Source organism: Hemiscyllium ocellatum, chromosome 26 (assembly GCF_020745735.1).
Source record: "Hemiscyllium ocellatum isolate sHemOce1 chromosome 26, sHemOce1.pat.X.cur, whole genome shotgun sequence".
In the NCBI taxonomy this organism is placed as follows: domain Eukaryota; kingdom Metazoa; phylum Chordata; class Chondrichthyes; order Orectolobiformes; family Hemiscylliidae; genus Hemiscyllium; species Hemiscyllium ocellatum.
Genome location: NC_083426.1, coordinates 28,481,328 through 28,502,227, shown reverse-complemented (window position 1 = coordinate 28,502,227; position 20,900 = coordinate 28,481,328).

The following is a 20,900-nucleotide window of genomic DNA, read 5'->3' as shown; positions in this document are numbered from 1 at the left end:
ACATGATCAGAGACATCACGAACCCTGGCACCTGGGAGGCAACATACCAACTGTGAGTCTCTCTCGTCCCCACGGAACCTTCTATCTGTCCCCCTAACTATGGAGTCCCCAATGACTACTGCTCTGCTCCTCTTCCTCTTTCCCCTCTGAGCAGCAGGGACAGACTCTGTGCCAGAGCCCTGTACCCCACTGCTTTCCCTGGTAAGTTGTCCCCCCCAACAGTATCCAAAACGGTATACTTATTGTTGAGGGGAATGGCCACAGAGGATCCCTGCACTGCCTGCCGGTTCCCTTTCTGTCCCCTGACTGTAACCCATTTGCTTTTCTCTTGTACCTTAGGAGTGACTACCTCCCTGTAACTCCTCTTAATCACCCCCTCTGCCTCCCAAATTATCCGAAGTTCATCCAGCTCCAGCTCCAGTTCCCTAACAGGGTTTTCGAGGGGCTGGAGTTGGGTGCACTTTCCTCAGATGTAGCCAGCACAGACACTAGTGCTGACGACCCTTACCTCCCAATTTCTGCAGGATTCCTTTTCTATCTTTTAGAAGCAGCTTTTGAATCAACTGCTGAACCAGTCTCGGTGTAGTATGAGCTGGAAGCGCAGAATCCAACCTCTGAGACAGATTGTTCAGGTCTATTTATCTGAAGGTCAGCTTCTATTGGAAAGTTAAATGACTCCACTGCCGGTATCCTGTCACTAAATCATCTTTATTTACATGTGGAGAGTCCTTGACACCGATCCAGCTCCCTCAGAGCCAGCTCTGAGAGTGAATAGAACCTTTGATGCTCCAGTTTATATCTGTCGACCAGGAGTCCTTGGTTGTACTGGATTAACAGCCCCAATCAGGGAACTCATATTCTTTCTTAAATGCTTGCCTTGTTACAATCACTAGAGAAAGGAAATAGAAAAGCATGTCTCAATGAACTGGGCAGTTAATATCTGCAGGCTGAGAGAAGCAGGAATTCCAGGAGCAAACTAGAAGGAATGTGAGGTGAAATTATTGAGGGTGGTGGTAACTTTGTCGATCATAGGCAACGATTGACAACTGACTCCAACTGGTTGCACGTATTGCTGTAGAAGACTGCATAGATCTTGATTAGATTTTGATTTTATTCCCATGCATACTCAAGTGCAAAAGGAGAGGAGTACAGTGAAAAGTGTATAATATTGCCACACAAGGCATTATCTTAGGTACAAGTACCTAGGCACAAAATCTTAAAGACAAGGTAGAAAGAAAGAACATAGTTAAAGTTTAAACATTGTATAATTATAGTATAGTGTACAACATACAAAAGAAAGTTTAGTTACACATTGCAGATCTTTTTAGTTTTAAGTAGAAAATAAAGAAATAAAGCCGAATGTTCAACTATTACAGTCTTTCTTAAATGCTTGCCATTGTGGGACAGCAGTTTGAGGAATCTCCTTGAGACTGGAAGTCCATGCTGAGGCCAGAGCTGCAAAATTTGCAAATGAAGCACTTCCTTCTAATGCATTGTTTTTCAGACCAAACCAGTCCCTTGGCCTCTACAACCCTTGGGTTGGGTTGGACCTTCCACCTCCTCTCTATTGTTCTCATATCATGGTTGTGAAAGCTGCTGTTTTTGGTGTTCCTCTTCAAAGTACAGTGTAAACCACCTACCACCCCCTTCGCTGAAGGAATGAAGCAACCTGAAAGGCAGCTTTATTAAAAAAGGAAAAACAAATTCACAAACAAAATCAAAGCTTTTGAACTGCCTCAGACTTAGCAATTTGAGAATCTGCATCTGAATAAGTTTGAATCAGGGAGGCGAGTTTAAATCAGTTTGTCAGCCCATTGATGAAGTCTATCCAACTTGGATGTAGTTTTCTATTGAGCAGCAGGTTTTGATACACCAAGTTAAAATTGTGTTGAAGTCTTGATTATATCATAAGATTCCACTTTAGTGGTTAGGTACAGGTATTGAGGACTTGCTGCCATTTAAAGGGAGTAGTCAATTCTGATTATAACAAGACACAGTGAATTAAAGGGGTTGTTTTAATCAAGTTGTTACAGCCAGAAGTGATAAAGAATTTGTTTGTTGACTCAGAATTTTTGTTAATTCTGTTAAGAATTCTTTATTCATTGAAATCATATGAGAGACCTGGTCTGAGAAAGATTTTTGTTAAATGCCTTTTTAGATTTTGGAGGGATTTACTGTCATCATTTGTTAATGAGCTCAACACAAGTGAGCATAAATGTAACAGATCAAATAAAGATTTTGATAGGTTTTTCTTTGTGCAGAGATTCAGAGAATGTGGAATTTACTGCTTCTAAGGGATTGTTGAAACAAATAATTTTGCTGCATTTAAAGAGAGACTTGATACATCCATAGGGAGAAGGGATAAGGGGTTGTGGAGGCATGATTGGAAAAGGTAATTAGAGTGGTAGAATCCTGTCCTGAAGTATAAAAGCCAGCAGATGAATTGGATAAAATGCTCTGTTTATATGCTGCTGATTCTACCTGACTCTGCAAAGTTTTGAGAGTATTATTAGGTTTATCCCAAAACAACTGACTTTTATTATAATAGATTCTTCAATTGTACAATATAAAAGCATAATCTCACAGTCTCACGTTTTACATTTGGATGATTGTGAGTACATAACAAATAATATTCTCAGGCAAAACCAACTAAAGAAAATCAGTTCCCAGATGTAATACAAGAAGAAGCTTATTAATTTACTCATGTGCTATTATTCTGACTCTCGGCTACTAGCCTCTCTGAATGGTCAACAGATTAGCTTTTGGCTTGGTGAGTAAAAGGCAGTTAATTTGCTGCTTGAGTGGTCTTTGCATCTACAGAGTGCTGAATCATGCACAGTTATTCTTATTATGATCTCTTCCACAAACTTTTGAGGATGGGCAGACTAGTTCTTATCACTGTTCACATATCTCCACAGCTAGAAAATAATAGTTCTTGGTCAATGAAGGCTTTTAATAGTGCATTTTTAATACTGAAGATGGATGTTGCATGCTGTGATGGATGTTGCATGTATATTCTGCAACCTGTTTGCTCTCTTGTGAGTTACTGTTTTGGATTTAGAACATTTGCATTTCTCATTACTTTACTTAATAACCATCTGGGCTGGTCATTTTTACTCCAGAAAAGATCCTTTGACTATCAATATTCATCTTTTAATAAGGCTTCTATAGAGTATAATTTGACAGCTGTATGCAATACAATTCTCACAATGGAGCATGGAATGGGTGTCAAATTTTAAATACATTTTAATCTATCAAAAAGCATAGTGACAGCAAGTGGTTTACCCAGATTATGCTATTAAAAAGGGAATGATATAGAATAATAAAAGCTGTATGCATTGACAGGAGCATGGCAATAATTTCTTAAGCACATTACAGGTTACAATATGTGCAAGCAGAAAATGGCATGGCAAAAGGACCAACTCTCATTGACAGTCAGTTGGAGGGTTTGAGCTATAGGGAGAGGTTGAATAGGCTGGGGCTGTTTTTCTTGGAGCATTGAAGGCTGAGTGTTGACCTTATAAAGGTTTATCAAATCATGAGAAGCATGGATAGGGTGAATAACCAAGGCCTTTTACGCTATGGTAGGAGAGTTTAAAACTAGAGGGCATAGATTTAAGGTGAGAGAGCAAAGACTTAAAAGTGATCTAAGGGGCAATTTTTTCACACAGAGGATGGTGTATGGAATGAACTGCCAGAGGGAGTGGTGGAGGATGGTGCAATTACAACATTTAAAAGGTATCTGGATGGGTACATGAATCGGAAGATTTAAAAGGGATGTGGGCCAAGTGCTGGCAAATGGGTCTAGATTAATGTAGGATATCTGGTCAGCATAGATGAAAGGACTGAAGGGTCTGTTTCCATGCTGTACAGTGCTGATGTTGTTTAATGACTGTATTACTTGTGATTTTTGTTTTGTTTATAGAAGAAACATGGAAATGATGCCTTCCAGAGGAAGTTGATTCTCAACAGTAAGTTAAATCTGAAAGGGTTCTTATAGTTAATGAACTGAATACTTCGTTGCCTGCACAGTCTCCATTTGGTACCGATTGACCTTGATGTCTTGAAAACATGTTTTGTCTCCCTCGAAGAGAATTCTGTATTCTTTTTGCTAAGATAGTAGGTTTGATGTTTATTCCCTCTACCTGAAATGTTTAGGGATGCACATATTGTTCTATCCCAATTTTCTGGGTGTCATCTTCATTACACTGGCATTTTCTTATCAACCTGTTCAGAGATATTGTAACACATCTCAGGAGCAGGTGGGCTTCCAACTTAGGCTTTCTGCCTCTGAGGTATAAATATCATCACTGACTGATAAGAGTTCGTCATTAGTATATAAGCGTAACTATCCTTCACTTATGGCAATTTGTTGGAGAAATCACACTAGAGGTAATTTTGAGGCATTGAACATAGAAAATAGAACAGTACAGCACAGTACAGGCCCTTCGGCCCTCGATGTTGTGCTGACCTTTTATCTTACTCTAAAATCAAACTAACCTAAATGCCCTTCATTTTACTATCATTCAGGTGTCTATCCAAGAGTATCTTAAATGTCCCAAATGTATCACAGCAGTTTTGTTTGCTGGAGTTGGTGAGACTTTTTAAGAAAAAAATCCCCTTTAGACTATTTCCAGTAGTGCACTGTTTAACATGGCTGAATGGAAATAAAATGCAAATTCTATTTTTATAGTGTCTTCCATACTATCTTAGAATACTTACAAGACAGAAACTATTTGACTTGTTACATCCATGTTGGCTCTTCAAAGGAATAATTCACCTAATTTCACTACTAATGTTGTGTTAGACACTTTGGGTGCAATATCCTGATATTTTCTCTGAATATCTGACTAACAGAAACTTATTGAGATTTGACAGGCAGTACAAAAGCAAGTATCTCAACCCATCAGAGGCTTTAACACTACCACGGGTCAAAGAGGTTGGCAGCTTCTGGTCCTAAGGACTCTGGTTGCTTCCTTCATTTTGGGGAATGTGGGGTGAGATTTTCTTTCTTGTTGCAGAGGACAGTGGTTTCAGTGAGGGTTGGAGGAGCGAGGTTGGCAGGAGTGTGGCTTTCAGATGCCACCTTTTTGCACCATCCACCCCCAATCTATAGCTCCAATTGCCCCCAGATCAGGGCAAAAGAACACCCCTTAACTCTGACAGTTCAGAGTTGAAAAGGGTGGCGCTGGAAAAGCACAGTAGGTCAGACAGCATCCAAGGAGCAGCAGAGTTAATGTTTCGGGCATAAGCCCTTCATCAGGAATGTGGAGAGGGAAGAGGGATGAGAGATAAATAGCGGGGTAGGGGTAGGGTTGGGAGGGAAGGGATGCGGGAAGGCGATAGGTGAATCCAGGTGGGAGCTAACTGTGATAGGTTGGTGGGGAGGGTGAAGCAGATAGATGGGAAGGAAAATGGACAGGTAAGACAGTACAAGAGGATGGCGCTGAGTTGGGGGAGGGGAGATCTGGAAACTGGTGATGTCGATGTTAATGCTTTGTGGTCGAAGGGTCCCAAGGCAGAAGATGAGGCATTTTTCCTCTAGTTGGTGGGTGGCTCTGATTTGGTGTGGAAGAGACCTTGGACTTACATGTCCTTTAGGGAGTGTCCCTGGGCCTCCTCCAACACCAATCAAAGCCACCTACCGACTGGAGGAAGAATGCCTCATCTTTCACCTTAGGACCCTCAACTTCATGACATCAACATTGACATCACCAGTTTCCAAATCTGTCCCCCCCACCTCATCCCAGATTCAACTCTCCAACTCAGCACCTCCTGCTTGACCTATCCTACCTGTCCATCTTCCTTCCCATCTACCTGCTCGACCCTCCTCACTGACCTATCAAAATTACCTCCTACTTGCATCCACCTATCGCCTTTCTATCTACCTTCCCCCCAGTCCCACCCCCCTCCCATTTATCTCATCCCCACATTCCTGATGAAGGTCTTCTGCCCAAAATGTTGATCCTCCTGTTCCTTGGATGTTGCCTGACCTGCTGTACTTTTCCAGTGCCACCCTTTTTGACTCTGACTCTCCAGTACCTGCAGTCCTCACTTTCTCCTAGAAGGCAGGTCAGCAGGTTTTCCCAGTTCAGAGCCTAGCTGGGTTTCTCACCCACTGAGAAGGCAGGTGATCAGTGAGTTGAGACCCTTGAGTAACTTGAAGACCTTTTTAAATATCTGGTAAGTTGATCGAGTTTCCAATGGATCTTGTCATGTTCAGTACTAATTGCTTGGGTGCAAGTAAGGATTTAGTTTCTTTCTAGAGCCAACTTGCCCCTTATTCTCCTTTTCTCACCATCCTCATGCACATTGTTAAAGAGCAACGAAAAGAGGGTGTTAATTAATGAATAATCTAATTAATGAACATATTTAATTGGGTGGTTCTTGTCGTAATGCCTCTGCCTCTGAGCAAGAAAATCTACGTTCAAATTCCATCTGCCCTGGAATGTTTGAACAGGTTATTTCAATACTTCTTAAATGGTGATAGTTGAAATATTGGGGCAACAGATCTGTTAACTACATGCATGGTAATAAAGTTGCTACCAAGGAAATAATTAGTTCCTGATTCACGTCTTGGCTGGGATCCAACAATCAGTTACTCTCTGGCTTCTCATGATGACAAGGCATTCCAAAACACTTTACAGCCGATGATGTAGTTTCACAACCTAGTCACTGTATTGTAAAAAAGTCATCAAGTTCATTTTGTGTGAAATTACAGACAGTCTTTGGATAAGTCCCATCTGTCTCCAACTCATTGGCTCACATACAGATGTCAATACACATTCTAACTTCTCATTCCCTTAACCTTCCTCTTTCTCTGAGACAATGTTTTAAAAAAATATTGCATTCATATGATTTCCTTCAAATCCAGCCATATTAACTAATAGTTTCAAAAGATAAAAGTACAGAGTTCTGTACCAAGCTTGCCTGAATAAAATGTTACAAATTCATCTTCTATAGGTCAGAGAGAGTAAAACTTCCAATGTAAACATTGGTGTGTGATTGATTCACCTTGCGCGTGATTGACAGTTCCTTTCCAAAACTGAATAGTGAGACATTCGAAATTCAATTTCTGCAATCTAAAAAGAACCATTCAAATCAAAACATCAGCTTGAAAATTTTAGAAAAGGAATGAATCAGCTTGAAACTCCTGAAGGAAAGAAAAATCAATTTGAATTTCCAAGGAACTGTTTAAATTAATTCAGCTGCCACAGTAGAAAGAAATTCTAGTGGAAGAAATACAATTATAGTTGAGCTCTCGTAATGTTAAGTCACCTATTATTATAATCCATATAATGCTAGACTGATTAGTGGGCTTAGTTGTGTTTAGGAATGTTTCATGAGTAGTTGAATTTGCACATTGCTATAACCGTGTAATGTTATAATTTGCCTAACAGCATGCAAACAATAAGTTGCATTTTTACATTATGCCTTTAATGAAAATTAAACATGGCAAAACACTTCACAGAAGTGTTATCAAACAGAACTTGATGTTGTCCCAATATCTCCTAATGTGGCTTATGGCCCAAAAGATGATAAGTTTAAGGAATATCTTAAATGAAGAAGGTGACATGAAGAACAGATTACAAAGAGAATTTGAGTGAAAGATTAACAATCTCATGCTGTGTCTTAACCAAAATGTTGCTTAGTGTAGATTGAGATATTCGTAATCATGTCATACAAAGAGAATGTCTTGCTGCATTAATTGAGCAGGAGAATCGACGTTTCAGGCATGAGCCCTTCTTCAGGAATGAGGTGAACTCCTGAAGAACGAATTTCTGAAGAAGGGCTCATGCCCGAAATGTCGATTCTCCTGCTCCTTGGATGCTGCCTGACATGCTGTGCTTTTCCAGCAACACGTTTTCAGCTCTGATCTCCAGCATCTGCAGTCCTCACTTTCTCCTACTTTTTCCTGCATTAATTGCCTTGTATCAGATGAATCACAAAGATTATGCCCTTCGTAATTTTACCACAAATGCTAGGTCATGAGCTAACCATCTTTGGATGCAACATCAATGATCTTCCTTCAATGATTAGTACAGAAATATTCTTCAGTATCTGAGGAGCCATGAATTAGTCTGAGTCCATGTACAGCAAGACCTGGATAGCATCCAAGCTTAGGATGATAATTAGAAACTGACATTATTCCTGCACAAGTGCCAGGCAGTGCTATCTCCAAGAGAGTCTAACTGTCTTCTGTTGATAATTCAATGGCATTTCCATCTCTGAAATCTCCAGTGTCAACATCCTGAATGTTACCACAGATAGCAACTGAACTGGATCAGCTACATAAATACTGAGGCTAGCAATTCTGCAGTAAGTGCCTCACCTCCTAACTTCCCCAAAGTGTCCACCATCTACAAGGCATTGGATTGAAACACTCTCTCTTTTTTTTGAATGGACTGGTGCATGTGGAACACCATCCTGACCTGGAACTATGTTGCCTTTCCTTCCCTAATAGTATCCACAAGGGTAGAAGCAGTTCAGGTAGGAAGCTTAGTATTGGGCAATAAAGGCTGGCCCAACTAACATCTCGCTTTAATTTCCTTTAGTAAACCCAAAAATTACTAAATTACCAATCCAATAGCCAAACAAGTTCACCAATGACTAAAACATTTTGACGTAAGGTCCACATGCTATTTTATTGGATTGTCCTCTGCTGTTTTCAGTGGGTCAAGCAATAGCTGTGGGTCTGATCACCAAATAAACTCTTGAGGAAGGCAGCTTGGTGTAACTTCCAGTGGTGGGGAAACTTCTTGCAATGATTTTACAAGAAAAAATGCAACTTAATTCAGATTTCTTGTGTACAAAGTCAAATCTAGCTAATTTGCTGAAGTTTTTGAAGATGTATCAGAGCTGATGAGGGTAATTATGTTACATAATGTACATGGACTTCGAAGAGACCTTTGATACAGTGCCAGATAACAGTCTTATGTGAAAGCTCTAGCTCATGAAATGAATTGGACAGTAGCAGATGGACATAAAAATTGTGAAGGGAAAAGTAACAGTGGAAAGTAGTTAATGGATGTTGTTTTGCCCTTGAAGAACAATTGTGGTGGAGCTCCCCAGGGTTCAGTTTTTGGACCCTTGCTTTGCCTGTGTATCTATGTATATATGAAAGAAAGCATACTACCTTAAAGGATGCGCAGGAGCAGAGACACCTGGGTGTAGGTGCATATAAATTAGTAACAATGACAGGACAGGTAGAGCAAACAATAAACAAAGTATACAATATCCTCAGCTTTATTAATAGATACCTGGATTATAGGAGCAAGGTCATTATGTTGAACTTGTATAAGACACTAACTGGACCTAAGCTGGGGGATTATGTCTGGTTCTAGGTGCCACTTGTCAGGTTGTGAATGCATTGGACAGAGTGCCAAAGAGCTTTTATAAAAGTAGGACCAGCAATGAGCAATGCTAATTACACAGATAAATTTGGAGTAGCTGTGACTGTCTAAGGAAAACAAACAGAAGAAAACCAAATGGCAATTTGATAAGAGTTTTCAAAATCACAAGGGGGTTGAACATCATAGATATAGACAGACTGTCCCTTCTCATAGAAGGTTCACAGAGCCATGTAGCATGGAAACCGAACCTTTGGTCCAATCAGTCCATACTGACCGTGTTCCCAAACTATATTAGTTTGACCTGCCTGCTCCTGGCCCATATCCTCTGAACCTTTCCTATTTATGTAGTTACCTAAGTGTGTTTTAAATGTTGTAACTATGCTCCCATCTATTTCCTCAGGAAACTCATTTTACATGCAAACCACCCTCTGTGTTAAAACAAAATACCCCTCATATCTTTTTTAAATCTCTCTCCTTAAAAGTATGTCGTCTAGTCTTGAAACCACCCATCCTAGGGTTAAGACACCTACCATTCACCCTATCTACACCCCTCATGATTTAATAAACGTCTATAAGGTCACGTCTCAACCTCTTATGCTCCAGTGAAAAAGGTCCCACCATATTCAGCCTATCTTTATAACTCAAATATTCCATACCTAGCAACATCCTGATAAATCTCTTCTGAACACTCTTGAGCTGAATAATATCCTGTCTATAAGTGGGTGACCAGAACTGGACACATATTCCAGAAGAGGCCTCATCAACTCCCTATACAACCTCACCATGACTTCTCAACTCGTAAACTCAAAGGACTAAACAATGAAGGCAAGAATGTCAAATACCTCTTTAACCATCCTATCTAAATGTGACGCTAACCTCAAATAATTAAGTACCTGAAGCCTTAGGCCTCTCTGTTCTACAACACTACCCAAGGCCATACCATTATTTGTATAAGTCTTGGCCTGTTTGTTGTACCAAAATGCTATACTAAGCATTTATCCAGATCGAAGCCCATCTGCCATTTTTCAGTCCATTGACCATTTGATTACGATCCCTTTTGAATTTTAGAAAATTTGCTTCACTGTCTACTATGCCACCTATTTTGGTGTCGTCCGCAAACTTATTAACTGTGCCTTCTATATTCTCATCTATATCATTTATATAAGAGATAAACAAAAGAGGACCCAGAACCGATCCCTGTGGAACACCAATCTCCAGTCAGAAAAACAATCTTCCACCACCACTCTCAGTCCCCTACAGTTAATGCTAATTATGTATCCAATTGGCAAGCTCACCCTGAATCCCATGTGACCTAACTTTACTAATTGGTCTATCTTGCAGAACCTTATGAAATATTTTATTAAAATCCAAGCAAACAATACCTACTGCTCTACCCTCATCAATCTTTTTGGGGACGTCCTCAAAAAAACCTCAATCAAGTTGTGAGATGTGGTTTTCTTCACACAAAACCATGCTGACTATCCTTAATCAGTGTATGTTCTCTAAATGTCTATAAATCTATATTTTAGAATCCACTAACAATTTACCCACAACTGAAGTCAGACTCACAGGTATCTAGTTCTCCGGTATCTTCTTTACAACCTTTCTTAAACAAAAACACATTCTTAGCTACCCTCCAGTTATTAGGCACCTCACCTGTAGTTATAGATGATACAAAAATTTCTGCAAGGGGCCTCACAATTTCGTCCCTTTCTTCCCACAGTGTTCTGGGATTCATTAGATCAGAAAAGAATGAGAGGATACTGATAAGCTAATTTGGAAAATAATTTTTCTCTCATAGTGAGTGGCATGGATGTAGAATGCACTGCCTGGAAATCTGGTGAAGGCAGGTTCCATTCCAGATGATCTTGATTACTAAATAGAAGGAAAATATTCAGTGCTATTTGGGAAAGGCAGAAAAATGGTAGGAATTCATAATGTTCATTCAGAAAGCTGGTGCAAACAAGATGGGCTGAAAGGCCTCTTTTACTCATTAATGATCCTGTGGTACTCCATTCCCAGACAATTTATAGTTTTTTGTTTCATGATGTGTGTCTCCCTTTCAGCTTCACCATTGTGTATATCTCTCAGATGGTATCCAGTACAGGTCACTCTGCTACAACTCGCATTTCATTAACACAATTTCTCTATCACGCGATTGACAAATTGGGGACACTGTTTCTAAAGCTCGAAGTTTTAAAGTGTGTGTTGGTTATAATGCAAAAGTGGCCCCAATAGTTTAAATGGTGCTGCTGTTACGCAATTTTCTCTTAACACGGGATTGCTCAAGAATGTAACTATCGTATTATAGCAGAACTGACTGTACTCTCTCTTTTACCAATCTGTGCTGTTCATTAGGTTAACCATTTTACTATCAGGTCATATCTCTGTTCTCGGTTTGTCGCTCTCCATCTCTGTAAATAGTTGTTTCTATCAATGTGCATCTCTTTTTATCAAATTGTGGCTCTTTTTCTTGGTAAATGTGTTATATTCGTGTAAAGCGTGTAAAGCGTCAGCGTGTAAAGCTCAACTTTTTTGTGTTGTCTATTTTGAATGATTATAGAATGGTGTGACTGGATACCTGCTCACAATTGCTCCCTCTTCCTCTAGCAGAGGTGTGGTTATTTAGTACAGGGTATGATACAGCGAATTAAGCAATTTTTATTTAGATTAGATTACTTACAGTGTGGAAACAGGCCCTTCGGGCCAACAAGTCCACACCGACCCGCCGAAGCGCAACCCACCCATACCCCTACATTTACCCCTTGCCTAACACTATGGGCAATTTAGCGTGGCCAATTCACCTGACCCACACACCTTTGGACTGTGGGAGGAAACTGGAGCACCCGGAGGAAACCCATGCAGACACGGGGAGAACGCGCAAACTCCACACAGTCAGTCGCCCGAGGCGGGAATTGAACCCGGGTCTCTGGCGCTGTGAGGCAGCAGTGCTAACCACTGTGCCACCGTGCCGCCCACTATTTGTGACAATGGAATCCAATTAAAAACAAACTTAAAAATCTGACCTTTACCCTGCAGTTCGAAATCATCATTACACCAGGTAAAATGTCATACATTGAATTCACTGACAAATATGGCACCACTCTCTCTGCCATCAACAAAATCCATAAACTACAACAAAATTAAGTCTTGGAATGGATCAGAAGCACAATGTGGGCGGGGTGGGGGGGGTACAGTATGATGTTGTAAGTTACTAGTCCATGAGATTAGTACCATACTGTACCCCCCCATCAGGGGCTAGTGGCTTGAATTCTACGTAATTGGTGATGAAATTTGAACTCAATTAAAACTCTGGAGTATTAAGAAAAAGCTATTCTGATGGCAACAATGTAGCTATTGTTGTAAACCCCACCTGGTCCTTTTTTAGGGGAGGAAACCTGTCGGCATTGCCTGGTCTGGCCTACTTGTGACTCTACACTGCAACATTGTGTTTGACTTCAACTGGGCAGTTAGTGACAGGTAATGAGTGTTAACCTAGTTAGCAATGCCCACAATCCATATTCTATGTGTCCTTTAGTGCATTTTTAAACTTGGTGATGTTGGAAGAACAAAACAAATCTTGCATTTTTTAGCTCTTTTCATGACCTCAGGACATCCAAAAGTACATTAGAAACAATGAAGTCTGATTGAAGAGTAGTCACTGTTGGAATGTAGGTAAAAACAATGACTGCAGATGTTGGAAACCAGATTTTGGATTAGTGGTGCTGGAAGAGCACAGCAGTTCAAGCAGCATCTGGGAAGCAGCAAAATCGACATTTCGGGCAAAAGCCCTTCATCAGGAATAAAGGCAGAGAGCCTGAAGTGTGGAGAGATAGGCAAGAGGAGGGTGGGGGTGGGAAGAAAGTGGCATGGAATACAATAGGTGAGTGGGGGAGGGATGAAGGTGATAGGTAAGGGAGGAGGGTGGAGTGGATAAGTGGAAAAGAAGATAGGCAGGTAGGACAAGTCATGGGGACAGTGCTGAGCTGGAAGTTTGGAACTAGGGTGAGGTGGGGGAAGGGGAAATGAGGAAACTGTTGAAGTCCACATTGATGCCCTGGGGTTGCTCCCGATGTGGTCTCCTCTACATTGAGGAGACTGGATGCCTCCTAGCAGAGCACTTTGGGGAACATCTCCAGGACACCCACACCAATCAACCACACTGCCCTGTGGCCCAACATTTCAACTCCCCCTCTCACTCTGCGGAGGACATGGAGGTCCTGGGCCTCCTTCACCGCCGCTCCCTCACCACCAGACGCCTGGAGGAAGAACGCCTCACCTTCCGCCTCGGAACACTTCAACCCCAGGGCATCAAAAATGTGGACTTCAACAGTTTCCTCATTTCCCCTTCCCCCACCTCACCCTAGTTCCAAACTTCCAGCTCAGCACTGTCCCCATGACTTGTCCTACCTGCCTATCTTCTTTTCCACCTATCCACTCCACCTCCTCCCTGACCTATCACTTTCATCCCCTCCCTCACTCACCTATTGTACTCCATGCTACTTTCTCCCCACCCCCACCCTCCTCTAGCTTATCTCTCCACGCTTCAGGCTCTCTGCCTTTATTCCTGATGGAGGTCTTTTGCCCGAAACATCGATTTTGCTGCTCCTCGGATGTTGCCTGAGCTGCTGTGCTCTTCTAGCACCACTAATCCAAAAACTGTTGTAATGCATATTGCACAACAATTTGTGCACCACAAGCTCCCGCATGCAGCAAAGTGAGAATGACCAGATTTTCTTTTGTTACTTTTTAAAAATTCATTTGTGGGACTTGGGCATCACTGGCTGGCCAACATTGATAGCCCTTCTCTGTTTGCCCTTGAGAAGGTGGTGGTGAGCTGCTTTCTTGAATCGCTGCAATCCATTTGCTGTGGGTTGACCCACAATGCTGTTAGGGAGGGAATTCCAGGATTTTGACCCAATGACTGTGAAGGAGTGGCGGTATATTTCCAAGTCAGGTTGGTGAGTGGCTTGGAGGGGAACCTGCAGCTAGTGGTGTTTCCAAGTAGATTCTAGAACTACGCATCATTGTTTATAAAAGTAAGGGTTGCCCATCTAAGATTGAGATCAGGATATTTTTTTCTCTGAGTTGTGTCTTAGAATGCTCTTCCTTCGAAGATGGTGCAAGCAAAGTTTTTGAAAATCTTCATGGCAGAGGCAGATTGTTGATCACAGGGGTGGAAGGTTAACAGGGTTGGCGTAAATGTGGTAATTAGATATTGTCTGATGTAATTAAATGGTGAAGCAGGTCCGAGGGACTGAATGGCTTTTTCATGTTCTTAATTGACTTGTTCAAGGCAGCATGAGGTAGAAATCACCGCAGACGTATAGAGCACATTTTGCTGAAAGAAACTATCCAAAGTACAGAAGAAATTGGCTTCAATAATCTGGAAAAATACAAGGCTATGTATTTAATGAGGGGAAATGCAGCAAGGGAATTGAGGCATAACATTTCGGTTTCTCTGTCTAGAAGCACTAAGGACTGGCCTCTGTATATCATTTTCTGCATTGGCAATTATACTTTCCCCAAATATCCTCTTGATGATATTAGCTGCCACTATAGTTAGTAAATTTGGATTATCGTATCCTAAGATTTTGCAAAGAGATCAGGGGTTGCTCGAGTTTTGTCAAGAGCCTTTACTTTGATGATATTACACACACACACACACACACACACACACACACACACACACACACACACACACACACACACACACACACATCTAGGACTGTAGACCTGGTCTTTCACTTGTAGCTTCTCTTGTGAAAATTTCACCCCAGGTCCGGTTCCTCTGACTTGGACTCTGACATGGACAACCTGTACCAGACTGAAGCCCATCACTTGCATCTGAAATGCCTCAAAAAGAGTTTCCTCTTCTTCTGGTGGAAATGGTATTGGGGTTGCGTCAAATTCAGACTCAGAAGTTTCCTTGACACTAATGGAGGGGTAGCACCTGGGGTTTTTGCCAAGCCTTCTGACTGTTCTGGGGGGTCAGGTATGTTTTGCTCCTGCCTCTTTTGAAAAGTACCACTTTCCAGGTGATGCATGTGTTTGTTCAGGACTGTATCACTTATCCAACATTTGTAAGTCACAAGACCTGACCCTGCATCAACCTCACCTTGCATCCAAACAGGGGCATTTCCATGGTTCCAACACCAAACCTCATCCTTCAAGCTTTAGTGCAGAAGACTCCTGCACTGCCTTCCTAATCTTCTTCCTCTGCCTGGTTGTCACTGATTCCTTTTTCCCTGTCTATGGAGTCCTAGCCTGCAACATGACCATCTCTCTGTACATTATGTCCACAACAGTCTCTGAATCAGATATTCCAGTGCTCCCAGCCGCTGCTCCAACTGCCAAATTCAGACTTCCAGGAGCTGCAGCTGGAGACAATTCCTGCACATGTGCTGGTCCCTGGCATTGGAATGTACCAGGCTTCCCACATTGAGCAGGAGGAGCACACCACAGCCTTGAGGTCTCCTGCCATGGCTTATGTCCCTTTTAAACTAATCTAAAGTTAAATGATATTGATCATTCTCAGACCCTTTTTCACGGATCCTCATGACTATAGAATATAGTCCTTACAAACTATGAACCAAACAAAAGCAAAATATACCTCTTCCTCTCTGCACAAATTCCCAGACTCAGGATGTGCTGTCTCTAAACTACTCGTGCAAAACCTACTGATTGTGCACTTGCAGCAATCCCTTTTTTCCAGTTCTGTAACATGCAATGGTTCTGAAAAGATTAATAATGGAGACGCGATAGAGATTAATGCAACCTGAAGAACCCATACAGTCTTGGATGGGGAAATTTGGAGAACAGTTCTGGATCATAAACAGAATAGATGTGTCCGCTATGTTTCTCAATAATCTTGGTAATGTGTCTCTAACCAATTAGCATAGCTTGTACCTAACTGCTAACATGCAATTAACTCTATCGTTGAGAGTTCTTACTTGCTACAATTCACTTAGTGTTGCTCCACCATTGTAAACCTGAAATAACTGTACAAAAACAGCTATCCCATCACCAAGTCACCCTTTGTTTACTTATGCATAATACACTGGTTGTGGCAAGTCAGTCCCCTGAACTGACAGGATGCTAAATTCCCTATTTGTCTTTTTGCCTGGGAAACTCGCCTGATGGCTTTAAACATAAAAGTGATGTTAAAAGTGAATGAATATAGTCTCCTTAAAATAATTTGAGGACGCAATTCCTGAGCATGTGTTGATCTCCTGTTCATGTTAGAATAAGAATTTAGTGAAATCCCCTATTTGTATTGGTCGGACAGGGCTTCTTGATTGGCCCAAGTTAGCAACTCCAATCAAGGACCTCATAGTGAACAATGTCTACCTGGTTCCAATCACTACAAAACCCTGTGAAATAAAGAGAAATAAAGTAACATCATTTACCCTCCCATACCACATCATATGCATTGTTCAGGATCTGACATTGCATCAATAATACTCATCTAATGTTTTTATGGACTCAAAAACATTGTCCAAAGTATTTGTTCAATTTTGAAGATTAAACAGCTCAAAGTACCTGTTTTTTTTAAAGATGAATAATCTTCATTACAGTGAAATTAAACTAATGGATCTAGGTCCATGGATTTTCAAGGCTAATAAATCTAAGCTAATTATGTTAGAATTGATATTTTAAGCAGCTTCAATTCTTGTCTATTATGAATTGATACGAGTTTAATGATCCTGACAGTGGACACCATGGTTTTATGTTTAACTGTTGAATATAGTGGCAAATGATATTCTAAAATTCTGTTAATTACATCAGAACATTTGGATTCCTTTTTAAAATTAATTCTTCCTCTTCTTCCTTTCTTCTTCACCCACCTCTAATTTTAATCCGTGTTTGTAAATTGACCACAAGAGATAAAGACCTGCAGGTGCCAGAAGCCTGAAACAAAGACAGAAATTGTTGGAAAAACTCAACAGGTCTGGTAGCATCTGTGGAGAGAATGTTAATGTTCCAAATCCACTGGCCCTTCTTCAGAACGAAATAAAAAAAACTTGTTTTTACCATGTCAGTCATGATTCCTGAACATTTCAAAATGCTTTGAGGCCAATGAAAGACTTTTGAAATAGAAATGGCCTTCAACCCTTTTAACGGGTTTTGTGTTCACACACAATTATCGCAAAGGCACTGCCCCTTGTGGATTTCTGTATTTTAACGACTCATCTGCCTTTGCCTGTAGCAACTGTAGCATTGCCAGACAAAAAAAAGATAATACCATTATTTTTACCATTATTCATGACAGCAAGTTATGCTGTCAACTTTGGCTGGATTTTATAATGGTTTCAACATTTCCTGTCACTATTCCAGGGCGAATTAGCAGCATCTACACACACTGGACAGAAATCTTCAAATTATGTCAGGCATTCTGAATTGCCCAGGAACATCTGCTCTTTGTCTACAATGTTGATGTTAACAGTGAAGAATGATACTGTCCTAGTCATTGAGACATACAGCATGGAAAAAATACCCATCGGTTCAACCAGTCCATGCCAACCATAATCCCAAACTAAACTAGTCCCACCTGCCTGCGCTTGACCCATATCCCTCCAAGCCTTTCCTATACATGTACTTATCTAAATATCTTTTAAACATTGTAATTGTGCCCATGTCACCTTTTTTTAGGAAGGTCATTCCACGTAGGTACAATGCTCCATGAGAACAAATTTTGTCTCTTGTGTCTTTTTTAAAGCTCTCTCCTGTCACCTTAAATATATGCCCCCTAGTCTCAAAAACCACTATCTTAGGGAAAAAACACCTACCATTAATCCTATCTACACCCCTCATGATTTAATAAACCTTTATAAGGTCACTTCTCAGTCTCCTATGCTCCAGTGAAGAAAGTCCCATCCAATCCAGCCTTTCTTTATAACTCAAACCTGGTAAAACTCATCTGAAGACTCTCCTGCTTAATAATATCCTTCCTATAACTGGACGACCCAGAACTGGACTCTGAATTCCAGAACAGGCCTCACCAATGTCCTGTACAACCTCAAAAATGACTTTCTAACTGCTATATTCAAAGGACTGAGCGATGGAAGACAAGCGTGCTAAATACCTTATCAATCACCTCTCTATGTGACAAAAACTTCAAAGAACTATGTGCCTGCATCCCTAGATGCCTCTGTTCCACAACACTACCCACGGCCCTATAATTAATTATATACGTCCTACCCTTGTTGGTGTACCAAAATGCAAAGCTAGTGTAAATTGGACTGACTGACTACTTAAACTAAACTTTTCTCAATACTAAGTTTTGTGGCAGCTGTTTAAAGTTGGAAGGATTTTTGTCAATTGGTGTTTATTAAGCAAGAGAATGAAAATTTATATTTTTCAATTTGCCTCAGATTGATCTAACTTTTTAACATGATTCTAATAAGGTTTTAAATGCAGCTGAGTTCTGTCATGGACAACGTCAGCTTCCTTCTCCCCAGACTGCTCATTGTCCACCTCTCGAGACTTCTCCTGCTCCCCCAGTTCTGCTGCATCCAGGACATCACCTCATTGCCTGTTTGAATTGTGCAGAGCGCCACATCACGTCAGGATGATGCAGTACACTTTGTCTGAACTACACTGGAGATGCACAGCCCATGTCCAGTCCAAGCAGTGGAACCACACCTTCAACAACCCTTCGTGTTTGCACCACCATGTCCCTGGTGAAGCTTGGGCAACATTGTATCTGTACTCTTCATCAGTCTGGGGGTTGCACAATGTTGTCTGGAGCCAAGGTCACATACCTCTCTGTCGGTAACTGGTATTTGTAAGGCACTTGGATTCTCAAATGTGCCAGGTACATGAGAGCTCCAGATTGTCATTACAGCTGCCAAGGTAGTGGCGTCACTCCTCCACAAAGTGGTAACTGTGATCACTGATTACCTGAGCATTAATCAAATGGATCTCCTTCCTGTTGATTAACTGTAATGTTGTAGTGTGACCTCAGTGCCACATGAATACCCTGCACCTTGAGGAACCCAGCTATATTCCTAAATCCCACTGCCTGTTTACATCCCTGACCTTATCATGGGGGGAGTTCAATGAACTGGTGTGATCTTGTACAAATAACATTGGTCATTGCTTCTCCTGGGCTTGTTCTTGACCCTGGAAAAAGTGAGGACTGCAGATGCTGGAGATCAGAATTGATAGTGTGGTGCTGGAAAAGAGCAGCAGGTCAGGCAGCATCGGAGGAGCAGGAAAATCAACGTTTCGTACATAGACCCTTCCTGATGAAGGGCTTATGTCCGAAACATCAATTCACCTTCTCCTCGGATGCTGCCTGACCTGCTGTACTTTTCCAGCACCACTCTAATCTTCACCCTCATAAACCCTACACCCATGTAAAATACTAAACCTATCACTGCATTCAGTGCACAGAACGGTGATAGATGAGGACACAAATTCTTTGGCTCGTATGAGACCCTTTTTGAAGTTGAACAAATAATGGGTTTCTCTTCAGCTAACACTGACCTTTTATACAGCCATTGCTGCTCACTTCAACAACAAGTTGAACTTGATGCTCAAGTTCCATTTGCAAACACCAATAACATATAACAAACTGCCTTTGACTAGTATCTGACCTCAATCTGAATGCATATGAAACAGGAGATGCAATTATTGCAAATCCATTGTAGCTGTCTTTGAAAAAAAAGCTAATGTGTTTTTGTTGTTACAATTTATTGACATCCAGCATACAAGAGTCTTATACTTTTGCTGTCAAACTGACATGTACTCCACATTTCCAGAATAGTTTTCCAGCTATTTTATAATAGCACCTCATCTCTAGAACAGGCAGCTGGTACATGCTGCAGGTGTTACATTGCCTTTTTATTCTTCTGTTTACTAAAATATTCTCGTATCCTCCTCCAGGACAATTGGCTACTGACCAGCAGCTTGTTTGTGTGACTGTGCTAAACAACCTCTTGGAAATGGCAGCAATGATGTCCTTTGCTTTTGGTTGAAGTGCAATTGTTCTGACAGGTTTTGGACAGAAAAAAGCATGGCATAGATGGTGCTAGAATGCAGGTGGGAATCAGCACAAGGCAACAAGTGCTAAGAAAACAACCCTGTGATGCAGCTTGGTCAAATCTTTAAGCTTGACATCTGTCTATATGCACAAAATGTTGTAACAATAACCTTTTCAGTGTTAACTGCTGTTTTGCCCTCCTATGTACATCTGTGCTTTGTGAGCACCTTGCCAGTACTGGTATATCAATGAGGCACCACGATGGTCAGGAGAAAAATATGCATCCCCTCCCATCTGCCTGCCACAAATGCAACCGGCAGTATTGATGAGAATGATCAATGCACAAATCTTGTGGAGGCCAAGTCCCTTCTTTGCATTGGGAATACACTGCATTGTGTTATGCAGCATTAGCACAATGCTAATTAGGACAGACTTTAAACAGATCTAGCAACACGAGAATATCTCTAAGGTGCTGTGGGTCATCAGTAGCAGCAGAGTCAAACTCCAACACAATTTGTAACCTCATGGCCCGTCATATCCCACACTCACCTCAGGGATCA